Source organism: Pleurodeles waltl, chromosome 11, assembly GCF_031143425.1.
Source record: "Pleurodeles waltl isolate 20211129_DDA chromosome 11, aPleWal1.hap1.20221129, whole genome shotgun sequence".
Lineage (NCBI taxonomy): Eukaryota > Metazoa > Chordata > Amphibia > Caudata > Salamandridae > Pleurodeles > Pleurodeles waltl.
The window spans coordinates 642,443,234-642,466,825 of NC_090450.1; positions in this window are offsets into that span (position 1 = coordinate 642,443,234).

Here is a 23,592-nt window from a genome sequence, read left to right on the forward strand (position 1 = left end):
CTCATTCAGGCTGTGTCCAGTTTAATTAGCCACTTTATGCTCTTTTCTCTCCATTACGACGTTACCATGTTCTGACTTCGTTTTTGCTGGCTTTAGGTCTCTGCACTTTACTACTGATAAGAAGGGGGGACCCCTCCGCTATAGCTGAGGTGCGTCGCCCCCCTGCTGAAAGGCAGTAGAAAAATCAAATGATAATACAATAGTTGTGTTATCATTTTTTATTCTCTTCCTCCTCGTAGGGCAGCGCGGGTCGGGTGATCCTCATCAGCAAGCGGGGAGAAGTAGTGTGCACTCTAAGTGCACATGTCAGTTTGGCCGGCTGTCCAGGGCCAGCCAAATCAACATGCACATTTAGAACTCTCCACCCGGACTGTATTGCACAGCATGGGTGAAGAACCAGTGGAAGCTCTCAGTCCCCAGCTGAGCATCATTTCAGGTTGCTCGGACCAATCCAGGCGCTTTTCTCATGCTGGGTAACAGCATGAGAGGAGTTTCTGGATTGGTTGGGGAGAGAAGACGCATTCAAGTCCCGAGGCGTCGAGGAACCCAGAGGCAGCATGCATCAGGTAAGTGGTTTTTTTTTTATCACTCCAATGTCGGTGACGCAGGGACTGCTATGCCGGTGGGACTGTCGCGCTTCTGCGAATTCCACAGCTTCAGGTGCAGGCGGCATCATGTGTTCCAGGCAGCAGCGTCCTTATGAAGTTGCACGGCCTCTTTCAGCATCGTTTCACAGGATTTTACCAGAAATTTATTCTCAGGGGCCCAGGAACTGGAATGGCACCCTCTAACAAGCTAAAGTCCACAGCATGCAGACTCAGAGACTGGTTGGTGAAGCCTTGGCTATCCCCAAGGCTTCAAAAAACAGGAGGCAAGCTCAATCCAAGCCCTGGGAGATACCTCTCAAGTAGGAATGCACAACAAAGTTCAGTCTTTGTTCCCTTTTACAGACAGAAGCCAGCAACTGCAGGATAGCCCAACATAGCACAGTCACAGGCAGGGGCAGCACTTCTCCTCAGCACTTCAGCTCTTCTCGTGGCAGAGGTTCCTCTTGAATCCTTGATGTAATCTTGAGGTGATCTAAAGTCTGGGGTTTTGGGTCCAATGCTTATACCCCTTTCTGTCTTTGAAGTTGCCCAACTTCTGTTGTTTACCGGATTCTTCCTTGCCCAGGGCAGGCCCCAGACACACACAAGGGGGTTGGAGACTTCATTGTGTGAGGGCAGGCACAGCCAAGCCAGGTGTAAGTGACCACTCTTCCCTCTACTCTAGCCCAGATGGCTCATCAGGATATTCAGGCTACACACCAGCTCCCCCTGTGTCACTGTCTAGAGGAGATTCACAAACAACCCAACTGTCAGTCTGACCCAGACAGGGAATCCACAAACAGGCAGAGTCACAGAATGGTTAAAGCAAGAAAATGCCCACTTTCTAAAAGTGGCATTTTCAAACTAACAGTCTAAAATTCAACTTCACTAACAGATGTATTTTTAATTGTGAGTTCAGAGACCCCAAACTCCACATCTTCATCTGCTCTCAAAGGGAAACTGCACTTTAAGAATATTTAAAGGCAGCCCCCATGTTAACCTGTAAGAGAGATAGGCCTTGCAACAGTGAAAACCAAATTTGGCAGTATTTCACAGTTAGGACATGTAAAACACATCAGTATATGTCCCACCTTTAATATTCACTGCACCCTGTCTGTGGGGCTACCTAGGTCCTACCTTAGGGGTGCCTTATATGTACAAAAGGGGTTGTTTGGGCCTGGCAAGTGGGTACACTTGCCAGGTCGAATTGGCAGTTTAAAACTGCACACACAGACACTGCAGTGATAGGTCTGAACCATGTTTACAGGGCTACTCGTTTGGGTGGCACAATCAGTGCTGGAGGCCCACTGGTACTATTTGATTTACAGGTCCTAGGCACCTCTAGTGCACTTTACTAGGGACTTACTAGTAAATCAAACATGACAATTATGGAAAAGCCAATTACACATACAATTTCACCGAGGGAGCACTTGTACTTTAGCACTGGTCAGCAGTGGTAAAGTGTCCAGAGTAACAAAAACAGCAAAAACATAGTCCAGCACACAGCGACAACCTGGGAAGTGGAGGCAAAAAGTTAGGGGAAACTACATCAAGGATGCCAGGTCTAACGGTAACTTTGGCTTACCTCCAGATAGCATATTTAGTTTACTTAGAAGTCCCTAGTAAAGTGCACTACATGCGCCTTGGGCATGTAAATTAAATGCTACTTGTGGGCCTGCAGCACTGATTATGCCACCCACCTAAGTAGCCCTTTAACCATGTCTCAGGCCTGCTTCTTCAGAGCCTGTGTGTTGACATTTATACTGCCATGTCGACCTGGCATAATAACCCTTTTCTGAGGCACAAACCTTCCCTTTTTATGCACATGTCACCCCTAAGCTGGGCTCTGTGCAACGCAGAAGGCATGGTGCAATGTATTTAAAAGGAAGGACATATACTTTTACGCTTTACATGTCCTGGTAGTGAAAAACTCTCAAGGTTGTTGTTCACTATAGCAAGGCCTATCTCTCCCATTGGATAGTATTGGGATTACCTTATCACACCTCATAAGTGTCATTCACAATCTGGAAGAGATAGGTTTGTTAAGCTTGGTGTCTCTGAACTCACAATTTATAATCACAACTTATAGTGAAGTCAGATTAAATTGTAGTCCTTAAATACCACTTGTTGGCATTTTCTTACTTTAGCCATTTGGTGCTTACTACCTGTCTGTGACTGCACATCTGGGGTGGGTGACAGCTAAGTTTTCCATTTCCTCTAGACAACCACACACAAAGAGAGCTTAGTTGTGACTTGATGGGTCATCCACAGCTTGATGGGCCATCCTGGGCAGGATGGGAGGGAGGAGCTGACACTTACACCGGAATAGGTGGTGTTCTGTCCCCACACAAAGGGCTGTATACTCCCTTTTAGTGAGTCTGGAGATAGGGCAGGAAGGGAGGACCTTTGTGTACTTAAATTACTTTTTTGAAGCACCCTGACATCAAAGGCACAACTGGGTATAAGTACTGGACCTCTAACACCACCAGCTCAGTGCACGTCTAGACCTGTGCACACTCTGCAAGGAAGAAAGACTGCTGTGCTTCTACAAGGACTGCCACTCTGCTGAGCTGCTTCTCTACAGAAGCCCTGCTTTGCTGTACTGACCTGATGCCTGCTTTTCTCTTGTCTGGGAGTGAGAAGAACCGGACCTGCATCTCTACAACACAGAGCCCAATGACTCCAAGGCCCAGCTGACAGGTCTCCTGTTTTCTGAAGTCGCAGGGACACAGAATATTACAACTTACCCTGCTATAGCACCTGTACTTTGCTTGCTGCATGTCGCATCCTGCCAAGTGGTGCAGCAGCAGCCTCACATCACATTCAGAACCAGCACATCACACTCGTAAACAATGCACCACCACAGCTGCGCGTGAAAAATCGATGCACCTCGTCCACCGCGTGGTTTGACACCGATGCATTGCTTTGGCTGCACCTCGCATCTTCGTCAACGATGATGCATCCAGATTCAACGAACTTTAGTTCAGCTAGCCCAAGTGGGTTCCTGTACCCGGCCCGCGCTCCATTGTGGACGGCCTCAACTGTTGACTTTGCAGCGACCAGATATCCAATTAGAGCATTTATTGCTTCTAAGGGTTATTTTACATTTATTCTTCAAAACTTCATATCTCAACTTCTTCTTATTTGATTTGTGATGTTTTGGTCTTGTTTCATTTACTAAAGTAAGCTATATTCTTCTAACCTGGTGTGGATTATTTTTGTGTGGTGTTTTGTCAGTTTTACTGTTTGAAGTGTTGCACAAATACTTTGCACATTGCCTCTTAAGTTCAGCCTGGCTGTGTGAGCAAAGTTTAACCTATGGTGTGTTTCTGGCTTACCCTAACTAGGATTGTGGTTCCTGCTTATTACGTGGGCAACAGGAAACCCAGTTTCTAACAGGCGCATACATGCCTTTAAAGTTTCTGTGATAATTAACCATTTACCACTGTTTAAGGTGGCAAAATAGCACCGCTCCAAATCTTCGAATACCTGAGACACAAGTCAGCCCAGAACTTAAGCAGAAGCTGAGTCTTTACTTAATGTTTGCAGTGCTCACTTTGGCCCTCAAAGCAAGTGGCCCACAAAACAGCCCAGATTTTCCCCACCGTTGGAATTACTGATACTGGGGGTATTAGTAATTCCAAAGGTAGGTAAAATCCAGACCATTACAAGAAAGACTCTGAAAGCCCCTCAGAAATGAGGAATGACAAAGCAAATTGATAATTCTGGAGACGATTACCCATGTAACTCCTCTTTGGCCCTGGATTTCCACCCAGAGATTTTGGCTGCTTTCAGCAGTGGAAATCCCCATGTTGAAAATAAAAAGACTGTGGGTCTTGTAACTGCTGCTACAGGCCCCATCTTAATTAAAAGGCCAGTCATAATGAGACCCTTCATGTGATATTGCCTGTTGGACTTTTGGCCATACGCATGGTCATCCCTAGTCTTTTTGCCTCCTTCCTCCTGGTTTTTCTGACCTTTCGCTGTTGGCTCTAGGACTCTGAGCACTTTATCACTGCTGACCAGTGCTAAAGTGCAGGTGCTCTCCCATCTAAAGTTGGTATGATTGGCTTATACCTAATTGGCATACTTAATTTACCTATAAGTCCCTTGTACAGTGGTATCTCTATACCCAGGGCCTGTAAATTAAATACTACTAGTGGGCCTGCAGCGCTGCGTGCGCCACCCACTGAAGTAGACTTTCAAACCTGTCTCAGGCCTGCTAGCGCAGGGCCTGTCTGCACAGTTTTCTGCCACAGGGACCTGGCATCTAAATTTACTTGCCAGGCCCAGAACTCCCCTTTTACTACATGTAAGTCACCCCTAAAGTACGCCCTAGCTAGCCCTATGGGTAGGGTGCCTTGTATGTAGAAAGGCAGGACATGTGCCATATTGCATGGCCTGTCCTTGTAGTGACAAACAGCCTAACTGGTGTCTCACTACTGTGAGTGCTGCCTTCTCATAGGATTGCATTGGAAATGCCCTGCCTTATGTGAAAGGGGTATTATCTGATTTATGAGGGGTAGCGTAGGCGTGTTTGGTATGGTTGTGATGGTGATAGTAAATACTGCTTACTGGTGTGGGTGTATTTTTTATTACTATCACAGAAATGCCACTTCTAGAAAGTGTGCATTTATCTGTGCTTATGACTCTGGTGTTTTGCAGCTTGACTCCAATCCACGTCTGGGCAGAGTGACAGTTGGGGCTTTGTGCATACTTTTCAGACAGCCTGTACACAGGGAGGGTGGAGGTGTCACCGAGGTGTATCTACATACTGAATAGTCTTCCTGGGCTGAGAGAAGGGAGAGGCGGGGCACACCTACATTTGTAAAGGCTGTGCCCTGGCCTCACACAATAGGGTCGTTAACCCCCCACTGATGTTTGGAGCCTGTGCTGAAAGGAGAGAGGGGGCACTCCCAGAACCAGTTGTAACTGGCTGGAACCTCCCCTCCCTATCACTGTAAAACACTGTAAAAACAGGACTATAAGTACAGGGGAATTTTCCCCACAATTTGAACATTCTTGGAACTTGAAACTGGACACAGAACGCTGATGAATGGACTCACCAGGAAACCGCCATGGACTGCTGCTGCTGTGCTGACCTGTGACCTGCACCTCAGCCAACCAGAAACCCCATTTCTAACATTGGTCGTCAGCGGTGAGGATAGGACTTGTGCTTGCACAATACCATTGTGACTCATTATTTCACTACAAGGATTGCGTTTAGACCATCACATGTTTGGCTTCTCTTAACTTTCTCTCTTTGGTCATTTTTCCTGTTTTCAGTTCTCACGCTTGGTTATTGTGGTTGTCACAGTTGAGTAATTTGTACCTTTTCAAGATGGGGCTTACCTTTGATTTAGAGGACCTGCCGTTTTACACGCAGGAGGAATTAGAGGGGTTCTGTAGAGAGAGAGGGCTGCCTGTAGAAGGGGACCTCAGGAGATCTCTAAATTTCTTTGAAAGGTTTGTGACATTTACCCAGGGAGGGAGTGTGCTTAGGGGGTACCCAGAGGATCCTAAGTGTAGCGAGGGTTCCCAATGGGAGGGCTCCCAGACCTCATCCCTAGAGAGTGGTAGAGAGACTGATCAGGAGGGTGAGAATGACCAGTTGGGGACGCCAGTTGACAGGGAAGGCCCCAGTGATAGGGAGTCCCATGCTGGGTCCAGTGTAAGAAGCAGGGCTACCTCTAATTCCTTGACGCCTGATGAGCTAAGAGATAGGCGGGAAGAGAGGGACCTGAAGTTGCAGTTAGCGCGCCTAGCTGTTGAGGAGAGAAGGGCTGAGGTAGAGAAGGCCTTAGTACAGGAGAGAATGGCAAAGGCAGAGAGGGCCTTTGCCAGAGAAAGACTAGCTCTAGAGCGCAGTCTGAAGGTTCTGGACTCACCAGCGCTGCAGGTGGAGTCCAGTGGTGGCAGCAATGTACAGTGCTGTAGCAAAGATGTTCCTCGCATACCCATCGATCTGGTACCTAGGTTCCAAGAGGGGGGTGACGTACGTCAGTGGTTAAAGGAATATGAGAAGGCTCTGGTAGAGCGCAGGATCCCTGAGAAGGATTGGGGAACTGTCCCTGGACTAGATAGACAGGTTCAGGGGGTAAACTCTGATCTGGTTGGGGGGGCGGTTAGTGTGCTCATCCCCCAGTGTGAAACTTCTGGTGGCTTCTCCCAAGGTGGGGAGACGCAGGACTCTGGAAGTGGGGTTCAGGGAGGGGGAAGCCCGCCCCAGACCCCGTTGCAACCCAAGGGTGTTGTCCCTAGGTTGGGTGGTCAGTCGCCAGGTAGAGATCCTGGGCTGGCGAGAAAGTTGTGCAGGGCTGCTGTACCCAGCACCCTGGCAAGTGTGGATTCTGGTGATACCCCTCCTAGGAGAGGCGGGCGGGATCCTAGAAGGAGGGGTAGAGGGAGGAGAGCCTCGCCTCTAGCCCCTGTAGAACCTATGGGTGAGGACCCTAGGTTGGTGGATCAGTGGCAGGGTAGAGCCCCTGAACTGATCAGAAATGGAGTGGAGACAGGTTGCTTTGCACCTGGGGCTACCGCCCCCCACTCATTATGGTTTCAGAGACCAGAGGCTCCTAGATGGCCTGGGGCCTGGTTCTGGCCATTGGCAGCTAGAGAATCCCCGTGGGTTGGTCTAGGCTGCCTGGGACGCATTGACAGAGAGATCCCAGTGGAGTCAGGAAGGCGTAGAACTGGAGCATGCCCCTGCTGTTGTGGCCCTGGGTCCTTGTTCTATCGCCCCAATCAGGGAAGTACATCAAGGTATTGATTGTTCTCCCCTGGCTTTTGGCTGGTAGGGGGTTGTGTTGGACTTTTGGCCATACGCATGGTCATCCCTAGTCTTTTTGCCTCCTTCCTCCTGGTTTTTCTGACCTTTCGCTGTTGGCTCTAGGACTCTGAGCACTTTATCACTGCTGACCAGTGCTAAAGTGCAGGTGCTCTCCCATCTAAAGTTGGTATGATTGGCTGATACCTAATTGGCATATTTAATTTACCTATAAGTCCCTTGTACAGTGGTATCTCTATACCCAGGGCCTCTAAATTAAATACTACTAGTGGGCCTGCAGCGCTGCGTGCGCCACCCACTGAAGTAGACTTTCAAACCTGTCTCAGGCCTGCTAGCGCAGGGCCTGTCTGCGCAGTTTTCTGCCACAGGGACCTGGCATCTAAATTTACTTGCCAGGCCCAGAACTCCCCTTTTACCACATGTAAGTCACCCCTAAAGTACGCCCTAGCTAGCCCTATGGGTAGGGTGCCTTGTATGTAGAAAGGCAGGACATGTGCCATATTGCATGGCCTGTCCTGGTAGTGACAAACAGCCTAACTGGTGTCTCACTACTGTGAGTGCTGCCTTCTCATAGGATTGCATTGGAAATGCCCTGCCTTATGTGAAAGGGGTATTGTCTGATTTATGAGGGTTAGCGTAGGCGTGTTTGGTATGGTTGTGATGGTGATAGTAAATACTGCTTACTGGTGTGGGTGTATTTTTTATTACTATCACAGAAATGCCACTTCTAGAAAGTGTGCATTTATCTGTGCTTATGACTCTGGTGTTTTGCAGCTTGACTCCAATCCACGTATGGGCAGAGTGACAGTTGGGGCTTTGTGCATACTTTTCAGACAGCCTGTACACAGGGAGGGTGGAGGTGTCACCGAGGTGCATCTACATACTGAATAGTCTTCCTGGGCTGAGAGAAGGGAGAGGCGGGGCACACCTACATTTGTAAAGGCTGTGCCCTGGCCTCACACAATAGGGTCGTTAACCCCCCACTGATGTTTGGAGCCAGTGCTGAAAGGAGAGAGGGGGCACTCCCAGAACCAGTTGTAACTGGCTGGAACCTCCCCTCCCTATCACTGTAAAACACTGTAAAAACAGGACTATAAGTACAGGGGAATTTTCCCCACAATTTGAACATTCTTGGAACTTGAAACTGGACACAGAACGCTGAACCCAGCGAACCCAGGAACCCGCCATGGACTGCTGCTGCTGTGCTGACCTGTGACCTGCCTGGTCACTAGGAGGAACTGCCACCATCTGCACCCCTTGTGCTGGCCTGTAGCTGGGCCCACCAGCCCTGTCCTCCTTCTTGTTGAGTTGTTCCCAGGGGCAGGGTGCTGTGGCCCCTGACCCCTGCAACGATCTTTTACATCTTTGCCCTGGATGCTTTAAGAGAAAAAGGCATTCTTTTAATTGTTGAGGCTGCTGATGTGCCATCGCGCTTTGAAAGCGCTTTTCTTTGACTAAAGGAAAACACCGCCGCAGCCCGGGCTTTAAATGGTGCCCTCGCGCTTCCTGGAGTGCGTTTCTGCTAAGAGGAATCACCACCGCAGCCCGGAGAAGTTACTTTGGTAAAACGCGAGCGTTGCGCGTTTACCGGTGCCTCCAGGGCACGAAGACAACCTTCTTTGTGCTTGTAGGAGCCAGAGCGCTCCTAGCGGTGCCCCCGGGGTAGGGATCGCTCCGAGGAGCGCCCCCGGGGCACCAGCAGGCCCCACCTTGGGCCGCGATGTCATCTGGTCGGTGAGGGAGAGGAGGACGCCTCTCCCTCGCGTGCAGGAGTCCCGGAGGACTCCCCTGTTACCACGGGCCGGGCAGCAGCCTCAGCGGAGGCTTGCCCTGGCCCCCGGCTCTCTTGTTGGCCCCCTCGCGGGCCAGGAGTATTTAATCTAGGGGTCTCCCTTCGAGGAAGGGCCACGGAGGCCCAGGGAGACCCCAGAAGTTAGCGGGTCCCCTGGAGGGGCCCGTGTTTCAATTAGGAGGGGGTGCGAGGTGCCCCCCTCCCCTGTTAAAGGTTTCCCAGACCTGGGCCCCCCTCGAGAGGGCCGGTGGAGGCCTAGGGGGGGCCCCAGTGTTCACAGTCCCCGGAGGGGCCCATTATTGTTACAGAGGAGGTGCGTGCCGCCCTCCCCTAACCCCAGGAGACCAGGGAGGCCCCCGTTTTGCAGAAGAGCGCCGGGGGCCCCATTATTCTTTTTAGGCACTGGAAGTGCCTCTTCATCAAAACAGGTACTTTCTAAAGGGACCAATATAACGATAATCTAAAGTTCTTTCTACAGACTTTGCTATTATGATATATTGCCTACCTGTTCTATGATGCTTTTACATATGTGTGCACATGTTCCTTTTATGGGCATGACTTGCTAATATGTTTCCCTAACTTGCCATAGGTTTTCGAATGTTCCTACTATGGGCGTTTTATGATATTCTTATGACAAGTGTCCTAATGTGATAACGTGTTTCCTGACTACTGCCTATGTTGCAGAATACTGAGTAACCTGTGTGTTATGTGTGACTACTGCTAGTTTGCAGAGTAACTAATGTGTAACGTTCTGACAACTGCTAAGGTAGCAGGATAGTACTGTTATGTGATGTTGGTCTGATAATTACGTTGTGTACAATACAGTATATTTTCATATAATCTGGTGTTGTGTTTCCTCTGTGGTGGGGATATTGCGTCACATGTGTGTGTGTGTTGTGCAAACGCTTTACACATTGCCTCCGGGTTAAGCCTGACTGCTTGTGCCAAGCTACCAAGGGGGTGAGCAGGGGTTATCTTGGACGTGTAACTCCCTTGCCCTGACTAGAGTGGGTAAGTTCTGCCTGGCTGAGGTGCATACCCTAGCCAACCAGAAACCCCATTTCTAACATTGCCCAAAATGTAGGTCTGCACTAACAGACAAATAGAGGGATGTGTTCTGCTTCCTTCTAAATGTTTTAGAAATGTATTTTTCGAGGAACAATGACCACTGTTAAAATATAACCACCCCTAAACTACAGAAGAGTGAATGCTTATTTTGCAAAATCAAAACCAGTGACTCTTTCTCTTGCTAAAAAAATGGTTTATTAGTGTTTTGAAATTATGCAAGATCGCCATCTGACCTTCTTTTTATAAATCAACCAGCGTTCACTATGCAGATTGGGATGACTAGGACTTGATTTCAAGTGTGTCAGAGGAATACATGCCGTTTATCACACCATATAAAACTCAACACCTTGGGTTCCAGAATTTATTTGTGAAATAAATAGCACCCAGTTTTAGTTTTTGGGTATTCATTTGAATATTGTGGTGCTTAATGCACCAAAAGATGCATGTTATGTTTAATAATGTATTGTTTTCTTCTGTTATGCTTTTGAAGGTTTGGCCTGCCGAAATTTGATGAAGGTTGAAGTATTTGGAATTCCGTCCAATTAAGTCTAAAAGAAAGCTAGAGAATAGTTTTGCGTTGGTCATTTCAGTTCCAACCATATCAACCGTTTAATGACTATGGAGCTGGATTTAAAGTGTACAAATGTAAATGTGCAATGTTTTAAAGGCATGTCATTAAATTTAGTTTTACTTTCTCTATTGGTTTTAGTTTTTTTCCTGCACACTTTGGCAATGTTTGGTGCACATTCTGCACAGTTCAGTAATAATCACTTAACTACTAGGGCTTAATATACATTTTTATTTGTATTTTTCGCTTGTTGACATCAGACCTTATCAATATATCAGTATTAATATTCTGCATTTATCATAATCGTTTATCAATCATGGCGCATTGCATTAGGCTCACTGACTACTTTTTCAGTACAGAGCATTCCATTCACATTTTTTTTTATTCTCAGTGCTAGCCTCTATAATTTGTTTTGATGTTTAGTCACCTGCTGTCAAGCATACCTTTATGAGTGACTAGGTTTCCGCCCGTTTGTTTACAGCTGTGTCGGTTTTTAAGGTATCGAAAACCAATACAAACCACCAGTGTTACATCAACAGGGAAAACTGCAAACACAAACCTATTTTAAGTAAAGCAAGTGAACTGACAAACACAAGTCAATTTTAAGTAAATCACATAACTTAACTATTTTTAAAATGTAAAGCGTGCTTGCCAGAATGTTTGGTAACAGTCTAATATAAACCTCAAGGAGCACAGACATCTGAGTTTATATACCTAACAAAAAGCATCATTAGCAGTTTCTGGCATTTCTGAATCATTATCGACCGTTTATAGTTTTTTGATCTTTAGCCTATTTTAAATTAGGGCTTTAAATGGAGAATAGAAAATAAGTCAGAAAAAAATGTTCAATTCCCAATCAAGGAGTGTAAATCCACTGGGCGAAAGCCTTCAAAATGTCCCATTTATAAAGGTGTGCGAAATTTGCCATTTTGTTCCGCAAATACATGCATTTTCAATAAATTAATCTCATTCCTCGCAATTCATTTTGCTCAAATCTCAAGTAACTTTTTTCCACAAGAGTATACCACAGAAAGAAAAGTCAGGCAAGATCCGGGCAGGAAATTAGCTTAAAGTGAAAATGTCTTGTTTGAGGAGAAAATATCTTTGGTGGGACATTTTCTACTTGAGCCAGTCTCAAACAGGCAAAAACCAAGAAAAAAGTTGTGTTTTACTAAACGGTGACATTTTCGGAAGTAAGACAACTAGAAATGAGATTGCACTGATATACTGAAAATTGTGCACAGACCTAGCATGTATCAGATGTCATTCTCCAGTCTTGGTCTGCTTATTGATTGTCTTTCATTCATTTCGGGTTCTGATAATTATGTATTTTTTTTTATTCTTTTTTTTTTTAGTCCTCATAATGATGTCACCATTAAGCTCCAACTAGGATACCACCAACTTCGTGATCTCATGTAAGACACGTCGTTCTAGGTCATTGGATGAAACAGATTCCCAGCCTAGCCAGTCAGGGGTGACTAATCATCAGACCAGGAAGCACCTTGAACACATCAAAACTTCACGAGGTCCCAGAACCCTTTTCCATTCTTCTCTACTCTTCTTTTGTCTACTTCTCTAAAGAAAAGGACAGATCTTTTCCATGCATGGAAACTAGGTGCAGAGGTTTGAACCCAGCTTCTACAAACTTCTCTCCTTGTATGTAATATCAGGTAAAACACCAGGCCTCTATGCTGTAGGTTGGGGTAGGGAGGGCACCAATTTTCTGAGGCAAAATCCAAAATATATTTAAATGGGGGCTCACCTCAAATATAAGGTCCACAGAATCAGAGATTGTCTTACCCATCGCAGTCCAAAATCCCTATAGTTTTTTATAAGAGATGAACATATGGAAGTCATCGGCCTCACTGCTACCGCACTGCTTACATTTGGAGATTACACTTCCTCATTTCTTTGCCAATTTTAGGGGCATCCAATATGCTCTATGGAGGGTAGTACAATTGTTTCTTCTTAGAGCGGCATATTTAACCACTGAATATAATGTAGCAAAGGATACGTGTCATAACTGCTCCAGCTCCTCATCTGGCAGGTATCCACTCCATCCAGAATACAATGGTTGAATTGAGTTCTCCGCTGCGGTCAAAAGATACTGGTACCATCGTGTGACTTCCTTCTTTGCAGCCCGAGTGTCTGTAGATCTAGCTCCATTTGAGTTGGTTCAGGGCCCAGACCCCCCTGGCTCTTGAGCCATCCATTCACCTGGAAAATCTTAAATCTAGATATAGTCCCCTCTGTCCTATTGCTCCAAAACTCTTATGTCAACCTTTGTCCATCATTGACTAGCTGACACCATCTAATAGCTCCACTGTGTTTTAGAGGCAAAGCTAAACTATCCAGCAAACACTCTGGGGTCCCTGGTGAATCCCAGATGGGAGCTAACTTACTCTAATAACCAAGGCCTAGGAGGGATCTTATCTCGTACCAAGTGATGGCAGCTGCCCGTAATTACTTCAACCTAACTTTCTTGAGGAATTTCAGCACCCCAAATTTGAAGGAGAAACCATGCACGGGTAAACCAGCCAAGATTGCGCTACACATGGCCCCCACTAACGACTTATTTGAAGTCAGTAACAACACCCTATTTATTATTTTTTAGCTGGTAGGCCCAACAGTAAAGCTGCAAATCAGAAAGGGTCAATCCTCCAACACCAACCTCCTCCTCAGTTTTTTCCAAGATAGGCGAATGCCTTTACTGGCCCAGGTAAATGAGGTTATCCTCCCTTGCAGATTTGAAATAACCCTTTTATCGAAGTTTGGGGGAATGTTATCAAATAGAAAAGTGATTTTTTCCAAGACAGACATCTTCCCTAAATTGACACACCCATATCTAGTGAGTGGCAGTTTACCACATTTTTTCAGGAGAACCCTGACCTCACCGGCCACCTTCTCCAGAATTCTATCTGCAAACGTTCCAATATCATGCTTTATTCTAATGCGTAAATACCTAATCTCTGAGGCACTTCTAGGATCCTCACTATTTTGATTCCATATCATTAGCTCTGTTTTTTCTTTATTTACCTCATAGCCAGCCAACTTTGAGAAGACCATAGCTTCCCTTATAAGGTTAGGGAGGGCACAAGTAACATCAGTGGTATGTACTGTCAGATTGTCTGCGTGTAGGGTGATTTTCCTATAAAAATCTCCTACCACCAAAGGCTTTACCTGCTCATTTAACCTCAGACACTCTGCAAAAGGCTTGATGTAAAGATTGAAGAGGACTGGTGAGAGGGGACAGCCTTGTCTAGTCCCTCATTCTCTCTGCACTTCAGAGGACAGGTTACCGTTTACCAGAATGTTTGCAGTTGGTGCACAATAGATCCTTGGCAACACATTAATTAAGGACTTGCCTATTCTTATACCGTCATGAGATATTGCCAAGTCACGCAGTTGAACACCTTAGCGGCATCCACTTTCACTATTGCTAGTGGTATATCCAGATTTGTGGCCAGATCGATGGAGCCAATTAAAGTGTGGTTAAGATCTCTCATATGCCTCCCAGGCAAGAATCCCCTCTGATCTTGATGTTCCATATGGCCCGCAACGTTATTTAGGCACCATGCTAGAATACTAGTAAAGACTTTATAATCGCAATTGAGTAGTGATATTGGTCAATAAAAATGACACTGCAGGGGATTCTTGCCTGCCTTCAATATTAATGGGATTACTGCATCATTCTAAGAACTCGGGATAGGACCACCCTCCAGTAATATGGCTTTGAACAGCTGTACCCCAATTGGGATAATAACCTCCTCCATCGCACTGTAAAGTTCACTGGGGATCCTGTTGGGTCCTGCCACTTTCCCTTTCTTTGCCTTTCTAATTGCAACTAAGATCTTGCTACCAGATATCTCCTGACACAATAATTGATTTTGCTCAATAGATAATCTCAGGAGTTGCTTCTGCCCAAGCCACACTTCTACTGTCTCTAAATCTGGCTCCAGATTTTCTCTATATATTTCCTGAAAAAAGGATTTAAAATCAGCTGTTATCTTAGAGTCATCCTCGACCACCATCCCTGTGTCACTGCACATAATCTTCTTGATGTTCTTCTGGCATTCTTCCAATCTGGGTTTCCATGCCAACAGCTTACCATGAGTTTCCCCATGTGTTATATTACATGCTCTACTAGCTTCCCACTGCTGACACCTTTTCCTCCATCATGACATCATGATCCTGAACTTTAACTGTAGTTCCTCCAACACTTCCACTTTTCCTGCCTCGTTTAATGTGTTGGTTTTTAGCACCTCTTCCAATCTCGCAATCTTTCCCTCCAATTGGGCCTGTTTTGATTTCTCCTGCCTTACCCAATGGGCTGCTAATCTAGTTATTGTCTCCATTAACCAAGCCTTATATGTATCCCATCTCACGTGTAGTAGGGTGGACCCCTTGTTCCAAGAAAAAAACTCCTTAGAGTGTTGTAATATCTTATCAACTAATTCTGGATGTACCAACATCTTTCTATTGATTGTACATCTCCTTTCCTCCCATTCTTCTGCTCGATTTTTAACAACAAAGCTGATTGGTCTGAATGATGTATGGGAAGACAATCTAATCTGATAACTCTCTACATCTCCTTTCTTTCCATGAAGAAATAATCTAACCTTGAGTAGTGTCCATTTCATTTACTGTGGGAAGTATATTCCCTGCAGTTACCTTTCAAACTCCGCAAAACATCATATAGATCTACATTTTCCATCATGTCCAACAGAAAAGCTCTCATCTTTGGGGAACTAATTTGTATCCTCTCTGAGGACCTGTTTAGAGCATTATCTAATAGGACATTAAAGTCCCCCCTAAAGTGATAGGAGCTTTAAAATGAAGAAGGTTTGCAAAGGGCTAAGATAACAAGGTGGTATCATCCACATTTGGGTCGTAGTAGCTTACTAGAGAGTACACAGAGTTGTAGAACTTTACCTCTGCAAGTATCCCTCGCCCTCCTTCATCCGCTTTAAACCGAACTAGACTCACCACTGAATATACTTTTAATACCAGGTCAATTCCTTTGGTACAAAATGCTTGGTCTGTTGCGACTATGGTCTTCACCCATCTTTGCTTTGAGAAAAGATCCTTACACTCCTGTCTCTAGAGATGTGTCTCTTGAAGCATAAGTATTTGGGCATTGCTTTCTTTTAAATATTGTAAAACTATTTGCTGCCTTTTAGCCACTCAAAACCCATTTACATTCCAACAAAGAATCGCCCAAGTTTTCACTGTATTTCTCTCACCCAAACCCATTCCCCATATTCCAATTCCTGCTGTGCCCTAAACCAATAGAGCTAGAGGCTGCTTCCATCTGACTACTAATCCCCTGATCAAAATTGAGAGTATATATTTTTCTTTTTCTTCCACTGCTCCCCACCACAAGTGTCCTCTCTTGGAACCCTCCCGTCTATCGCTAGGCTTTCCCGATGTCCATTTCACCCAACCCTAAGGAAATCCATCACCAAACCTTCATACTTAAGTTCCGCTTGGATGCCCCTTCTTCTTTATCTGAGAAATAAAATCATCCAAGTCTGCTGGTTGAGAGAAGTTGTGCATCTTATTTTGCCACATAACCTTCATAATAGCTGGAAACCCCATTAGTGCCTTGACACCTAGCTTCTTTAGGTCCTCCAATCTTTTCCCCACCTCCCACTGTCTGTCGGCTGTCTCTTTAAATATATCAGATCTGATCCTAAAAGAGGCCCCTAGGGCTTGAGTGAGCCTGATTTTAGAGCTATTCCCAATATTTTCTCTTTCATCGAATGTGAAAGAAAATTTACCAAGGTTTTCCGAGGACTCTTCTGCCCAGGGTATTGTTTAAAAGGGTCTCTATGAACTCGCTGGATTTCTTCTTCAAGATTATCCATCCAACTGTCTTGCAGGAAAGAATTCCTCAGTAGGTTGACTACAAATGCTTTAATGTCCTCCCCTCCCAACCCTTCTTTCATCCCCAGGATTCTGACATTATTTCTTCTAGCATTATTTACTATTTTTTCTTGTCTTGTCTTTAGGCGCGTCACCTCCTGGGCATTTTCTTGCACCTCAGTTTGAAGGACCCGAAACCCCTCTTCTAAATCCTGAGTACTCTGGGTTAAATTCTTGATTTTGGCTTCCGAGCTGGAGTAAGTAGACCGAATCCCCTTCTGGTTCACCTCTCAAATTGCAAAGCGGTCCTTAATCTCTTGAGATAATTGAGCGAGGGTCTGCTGCACCAGGTCCCACCTGCTGGAGTCCCTATTCTGTATACGTATGTCTTCCATCTCTTGGGGCTCAAGCTGGATCCTGCTTTCTCCCGTACGAATCCCCCTATCGGCTAGATCAGAAATGTCCACTGCCAAATTTTCTAATCTATTGTGCGTTGTTAGCATTGTTATCACTGGCAAGGCAACAATGGCAGAAGACTTTGGGGAATCAGTTCTCTCAATTTCCATGACTCTTGCTTCCTAACCGTGCTCTTTTGTTTCCTTCTGCTACGCCTTATCCTCTCTAGAGCAGCGAATCATATCAGTTCTAATTTTAAAGTATTTTTTTTAAAGAAGATGGAATTCTCTGAGGTTTTTTTCATTAAAAAAAGCCTTTTCCTCGGTTGGTAGACTCTACTACTGTTTTCGCAGAGGAGTTTTTGGAATGGGGAGCCTTTACTGAAGAATTCTTCGACTGGGGTTTAAACACTCTTACAGGGGCCCTTACTTTCATTTGCTCTAAGCTAGTACTGTCCTTTCCACCATCCTCCTTTAAGTTGCGAGGCCTAAAGGATGTTAAAGAGTATCTCTCAACACAACCCTGCTTAATGTAAGGTGCTTTTCTAGCATATTAGACCCCAAAATCAGCCCCTCTCCCTTGAACCAGCTCACCGACTAGGCATTGATCAACATTTTCCATTAACAGAAGGAGCTGCCCGATCCCTCTTTCTGCCTCGTCTCTCTGCCTTGAGGCTTCTCCTTTGTCCCAGCACTTGTCTCTCCATCGAGTTGAAAGCTCTGCCTTGTGCTGAGTCTGCCACCATCTCTCCAGCCGTGACCTCCTATTCGGCAGCCCCCATCACATGGCACACTGCTTCTGGAGCGCGCTGGCTGCCCCAACTCGACAGGGGACACCTGCGGCCACCATATGCTATCACACCCTCAAATCAGTGGTAAGAGGAAGGGGGCCCTGTGCCGCTGCACCGCTCACAAGGCTTTCGCTTGGGCAGGTATCCCAGCCGTCCGCCATGTTCCCCTCCGTCACCACCACAATCATGTCTCTGAAGTGCACTCTCTCCAGGACATAGGTAGGGCAGTCCCCTTCAACATGACCCCAGTCATTGATAATTATGGGGGTGATTCTAAGTCTGGCGGGCGGCGGAGGCCGCCCGCCAGACTTCCCCCCTCCAGAATACCGCACCGCGGTCGGAAGACCGCTGCGGCTATTCTGTGTTTTACACTGGGCTGGCGGGCGACCGCCAAAAGGCCGCCCGCCAGCCCAGTGTAAAACTACCTTCCCACGAGGACGCCGGCTCAGAGTTGAGCCGGCGGAGTGGGAAGGTGCGACGGGTGCAGTTGCACCCGTCGCGAATTTCAGTGTCTGCAAAGCAGACACTGAAATTCTTTTTGGGGCCCCCAGGGGCCCCGCGACACCCCATACCGCCATCCTGTTCCTGGCGGGAGAACCGCCAGGAACAGGATGGCGGTATCGGGTGTCAGAATCCTCCATGGCGGCGCAGCTTGCTGCGCCGCCATGGAGGATTCATTTGGGCAGCGGAAAACTGGCGGGAAACCGCCGGTTTTCCACTTCTGACCGCGGCCGAACCGCCGCGGTCAGAATGCCCAGCGGGGCACCGCTAGCCTGTTGGCGGTGCCCCCGTCATTTTAGCCCTGGCGGTCTTGGACCGCCAGGGTTAGAATGACCCCCTATGTCTTTTCTTCATTTCATCTAGCCTAGCTTGTGGCTAATTAGTGCAAATTCAGAAACATCTTTTTTTTGCTGAGGACTAAGCTCAGTACATTGAAAATGTAAACCTCATTCTTGCATTTCATTTTATAGTGGCAGACCTGCTTTCTCAGCAAGCTGTCCCAGTGTTGTCGTAAAAATTGGGCCGTGCCAGTGCAAAAGCAATCTAACTGCTGATTGACTTTAATATAAGGGATAAGCTACCCAATGCCGTACATTATAAGGATATTGCAAGTTACCAAGGAGTTCCATTACCATATATGGGATCAAGGCCAAAGACCTAAAAAACCCTTCAACACCCTTAAACTCCACAGATCCATGAACCAAAAAAACCCTCACTACTTCTAAACCCCACCAGATTACTGTAATTTATTACTTTTCCTTACAATTATCTTTCCTTTAAAATTATTCCTTTAACTTTCAATTTATTTGACTTTCCCTAAAATTATATTTCCTTATAATTGATTTCCCCTAATTTGGTTTCCTCCAATGGAGCTTCTTAATTCAATTACATCCTCTAATAATACCCTCTACTTTATAATATCTTCCTGAGGTGCATTATCTTCTTGATCTAGCCATAAGCTTTTTGTGCTACTGTACAACTTTTCTAATATGACTTAAAAATTCAAATGTATGCTAACACCTACAGGTATTGATTTGGTGACTGTGGACCAATTAGTGATAAATGCCTACAATCCCGAAACTAGCTTATACTGTAGAACTGGGTAACTAACCAGCATCAACAAAATCTACATTGAGCTTCATAGATGTAGTATCTTGCACATTTTGGGACAGAATCTTTCTGGCTCCGTACGAACTCCTTATCACTGTGACATAATTGCAAGAATAGAATGTAATGTCAGCTTGGTTTAGAATGCTGCAGTTCACAGATACATACAGAGGAAGAAAGACGTGATTTACAGCTCTGTGTGTGGCATAGTCATTGGTGGGTACCCAGGCTGGGGAATATGCTGCAACTGGTGGAAAGGTAGGGAAAAAGTAAGCTGAAGAAGAACGTGCTCTCCTGGAGAAATATGCCGTGGTCCAAGCAAACTGTTTGTACATGCCACGTGTTCCTTAGGCAAAGTACTGAGTCGACAGTTAGCATACATGAGTCAAAGTGCAACTCCAGCTGGTGTGCAGTATTTAAATGGAAAGAAAGATTCATTAAGAAGTCTATGCATTGTTGCTTCTGTTCTTCTGTTCTTCTGTTCTTCTTGTCTTCTGTTCTTCTTGTCTTCGGCTCTTCTGCCTCCTCCGTCCTCTTCTCCCCGCGCCTGCCCTCCTGCTCCTGCCTCATCCCCCTCCCCCACTCGCATCCCCCTCTCTATCTCTCCTATCTAACCCGTTCACTATCTACCTCCCTCACTCCTCCTATCTACCTATCTCTCTATCTCTCTATCCCACTATCTAACTCCCTCACTCTCCACCTCCTCCTATCTTCCTATCTCTCTATCGATTTCCCTATCTATTTTCCCTATCTATTTCTCTATCTCTCCCCCCCTCCCTCACCCCCTCTATTACCTATCTTCCTATCCTCTCATTCTACCTCTCACCCTCACCCACCTCTACAACCCCCCCTCCCCTATCTTCTCAACCCTACTCCTATCTTTCTCCCTTATCTCCTAAACCTCCTAACACTCACCCCCCTCAACCCTTAAACCCCCCTCCCCCAGCTCTTCTCACTCTACCTCTCCCCCCCTCCCTCGCGCTTTCCCGCCACGACCTCCTGCACGCCCCCGCCCACCAGCTCCCATTTGCCCCCACCTGACCCCTCCCCCCCCACCTCATATGGCGGCCGCTGCGTGACTGCGCAGCGGGCGCGCCACTGGCGCGCCAGAGGCAAGCCCGTCTGCGCCTGGCCCGCGCCCAGCGCCACGACCCCTGGTCCCCAGCTCTCCCAAGCCCGCTGACCCGCTACGACCCCACCACCCTCCACGCCCTCAACCCAGGACGCTCCAACACCTGCTTCCAAGCTCACCCCAAACACACCCATGGACCCTTCGCCTGCAACTCCTGCAAACGCACCTTCCACCACGCAACAACCACGACCACAAGCCCACGCGCCATCAACCACCTCAAGTGCATCCTAGTCAATGCTCGCTCCGTCCACAAACACGCCATTGAACTCTGGGACCTCCTGGACTCCATAGCACCGGACGTCGCCTTCATCACGGAGACCTGGATGAACGCCTCCTCGGCCCCTGACATCGCCACTGCCATCCTCAAAGGCTACAAGATCTCCAGAAAAGACCGCACCAACCAGGTAGGAGGAGGTATCGCCATCGTCTTCAAAGACTCCATCAGCGTCACCACCTCCACCGAAGACACCCCTCTCGCCGCTGAACACCTGCATTTTCAGATTCGTACCGATCCGAGGACCACCCTCAGAGGATCCCTCGTCTACCGTCCTCCCGGCCCACGCGCCCCTTTCAGCGACGCCATCGCCGACTTCATCTCCCCGCACGCCCTCGCCTCGCCGGACTACATCCTCCTAGGTGACCTCAACTTCCATCTGGAACAAAACAACGACCCCAACACCACCACCCTGCTCGCCAACATCGCCAACCTCGCCAACCTCGGCCTCAAACAACTGGTGAACACCGCCACCCACATCGCCGGACACACGCTTGACCCCATCTTCTCCGCCAGCAAACACGTCTTCTTCAGCCACGCCTCCGCCCTACACTGGACCGACCACAGCTGCGTCCACTTCACATTCCGACGCGAGACCCGCCACCTCCGCACCCAACCCATCCTCCGTCGACAGTGAAACAAGATCCCCGAAGAGCAACTCTTCTCCGCACTCGCCGCCAACCAACCCACCCTCACCACCGACCCCAACGACGCAGCCCTCAACCTCACAAACTGGATCTCCAACTGCGCAGACATCCTTGCTCCCCTCAAACGCACGCATCGACAAACCAACACCAAAAAACCTCTCTGGTTCTCTGACACCCTCAAAGAATCAAAGGAAACTTGTCGCGCCCTTGAGAAAGCCTGGCGCAAGGACCGCACCGCTGACAACATGACCGCCCTCAAGAACGCTACCCGCGAACACCACCACCTGATCCGCGCTGCCAAAAGGAACTTTTTCACTGACAGACTGGACAAAAACAGACACAACAGCAGAGAACTCTTCAGCATCATCAAGGAGTTCTCCATCCCCAGTGCCAACGCCAACGCCGTCACGCCCTCACAGGATCTGTACGATTCCCTCGCCACTTTCTTCCATCGCAAGATTAGCGACCTCCACAACAGCTTCGGACACCAGACCCAACCATACACCACCGAACCGGCATCCACGGCCATCACCCTCAACAACTGGTCCCACATCAACACGGAAGAAACCAAATCTATCATGAACTCTATCCACTCCGGCGCCCCTTCGGACCCCTGCCCGCACTTCATCTTTAACAAAGCCGACGACATCATCGCCCGCACCTCCAGACCGTCATCAACTCTTCTTTTTCTTCTGCTACCTTCCCCGAATGCTGGAAACACGCCGAAGTCAACGCCCTACTAAAGAAACCTACGGCTGACCCGAACGACCTGAAAAACTTCCGCCCCATCTCTCTTCTGCCTTTCCCAGCCAAAGTAATAGAGAAGACCGTCAACAAACAGCTGACCACTTTCCTGGAAGACAACAACCTGCTCGACCCCTCACAAACCGGATTCCGAACCAACCACAGCACTGAAACCGCCCTCATCTCAGTCACTGACGACATCAGAACCCTGATGGACAACGGTGAAACAGTCGCCCTCATTCTGCTCGACCTCTCGGCTGCCTTTGACACCGTCTGTCACCGCACCCTAATCACCCGCCCCCGCTCCACCGGGATCCAAAGCCAGGCCCTGGACTGGATCGCCTCCTTCCTCTCAAACCATTCCCAAAGAGTTTACCTCCCTCCGTTTCGCTCAGAACCCACCGAGATCATCTGCGGCGTACCCCAAGGCTCATCACTCAGCCCGACACTCTTCAATGTCTACATGAGCCCCTTCGCCAACATCGTACGCAAGCACGACATCATCATCACCTCCTACGCCGACGACACCCAACTTATACTCTCCCTCACCAAGGACCCCGCCAGCGCCAAGACCAACCTACAAGAGGGTATGAAGGACGTCGCAGATTGGATGAGGCTCAGCCGCCTAAAGCTGAACTCTGAAAAAACGGAAGTCCTCATCCTCGGCAACACCCCGTCCGCCTGGGATGACTCCTGGTGGCCCACGGCCCTCGGCACCGCACCGACCCCCACAGACCACGCCCGCAACCTCGGCTTCATCTTGGACCCTCTTCTCACCATGACCAAGCAAGTCAACGCCGTGTCCTCCGCCTGCTTCCTCACCCTCCGCATGCTCCGCAAGATCTTCCGCTGGATCTCCGCCGACACCAGAAAAACCGTGACCCACGCCCTCGTCACGAGCCGTCTGGACTACGGCAACACCCTCTACGCCGGGACCACAGCCAAACTCCAAAATCGCCTGCAACGCATTCAAAATGCCTCGGCCCGCCTCATCCTCGACATACCCCGCAGCAGCCACATCTCCGCACACCTGAGACACCTGCATTGGCTCCGTGTCAGCAAAAGGATCACCTTCCGACTTCTCACCCACGCACACAAAGCCCTCTATGACAAGGGACCGGAATACCTCAACAGACGCCTCAGCTTCTACGTCCCCACCCGCCTCCTCCGCTCCTCTGGCCTCGCACTCGCTGCTGTCCCTCGCATCCGCCGCTCCACGGCGGGTGGGAGATCTTTCTCCTTCCTGGTGGCCAAGACCTGGAACTCCCTCCCCACCAGCCTCAGGACCACCCAGGACCACTCCGCTTTCCGGAGACTCCTAAAGACCTGGCTGT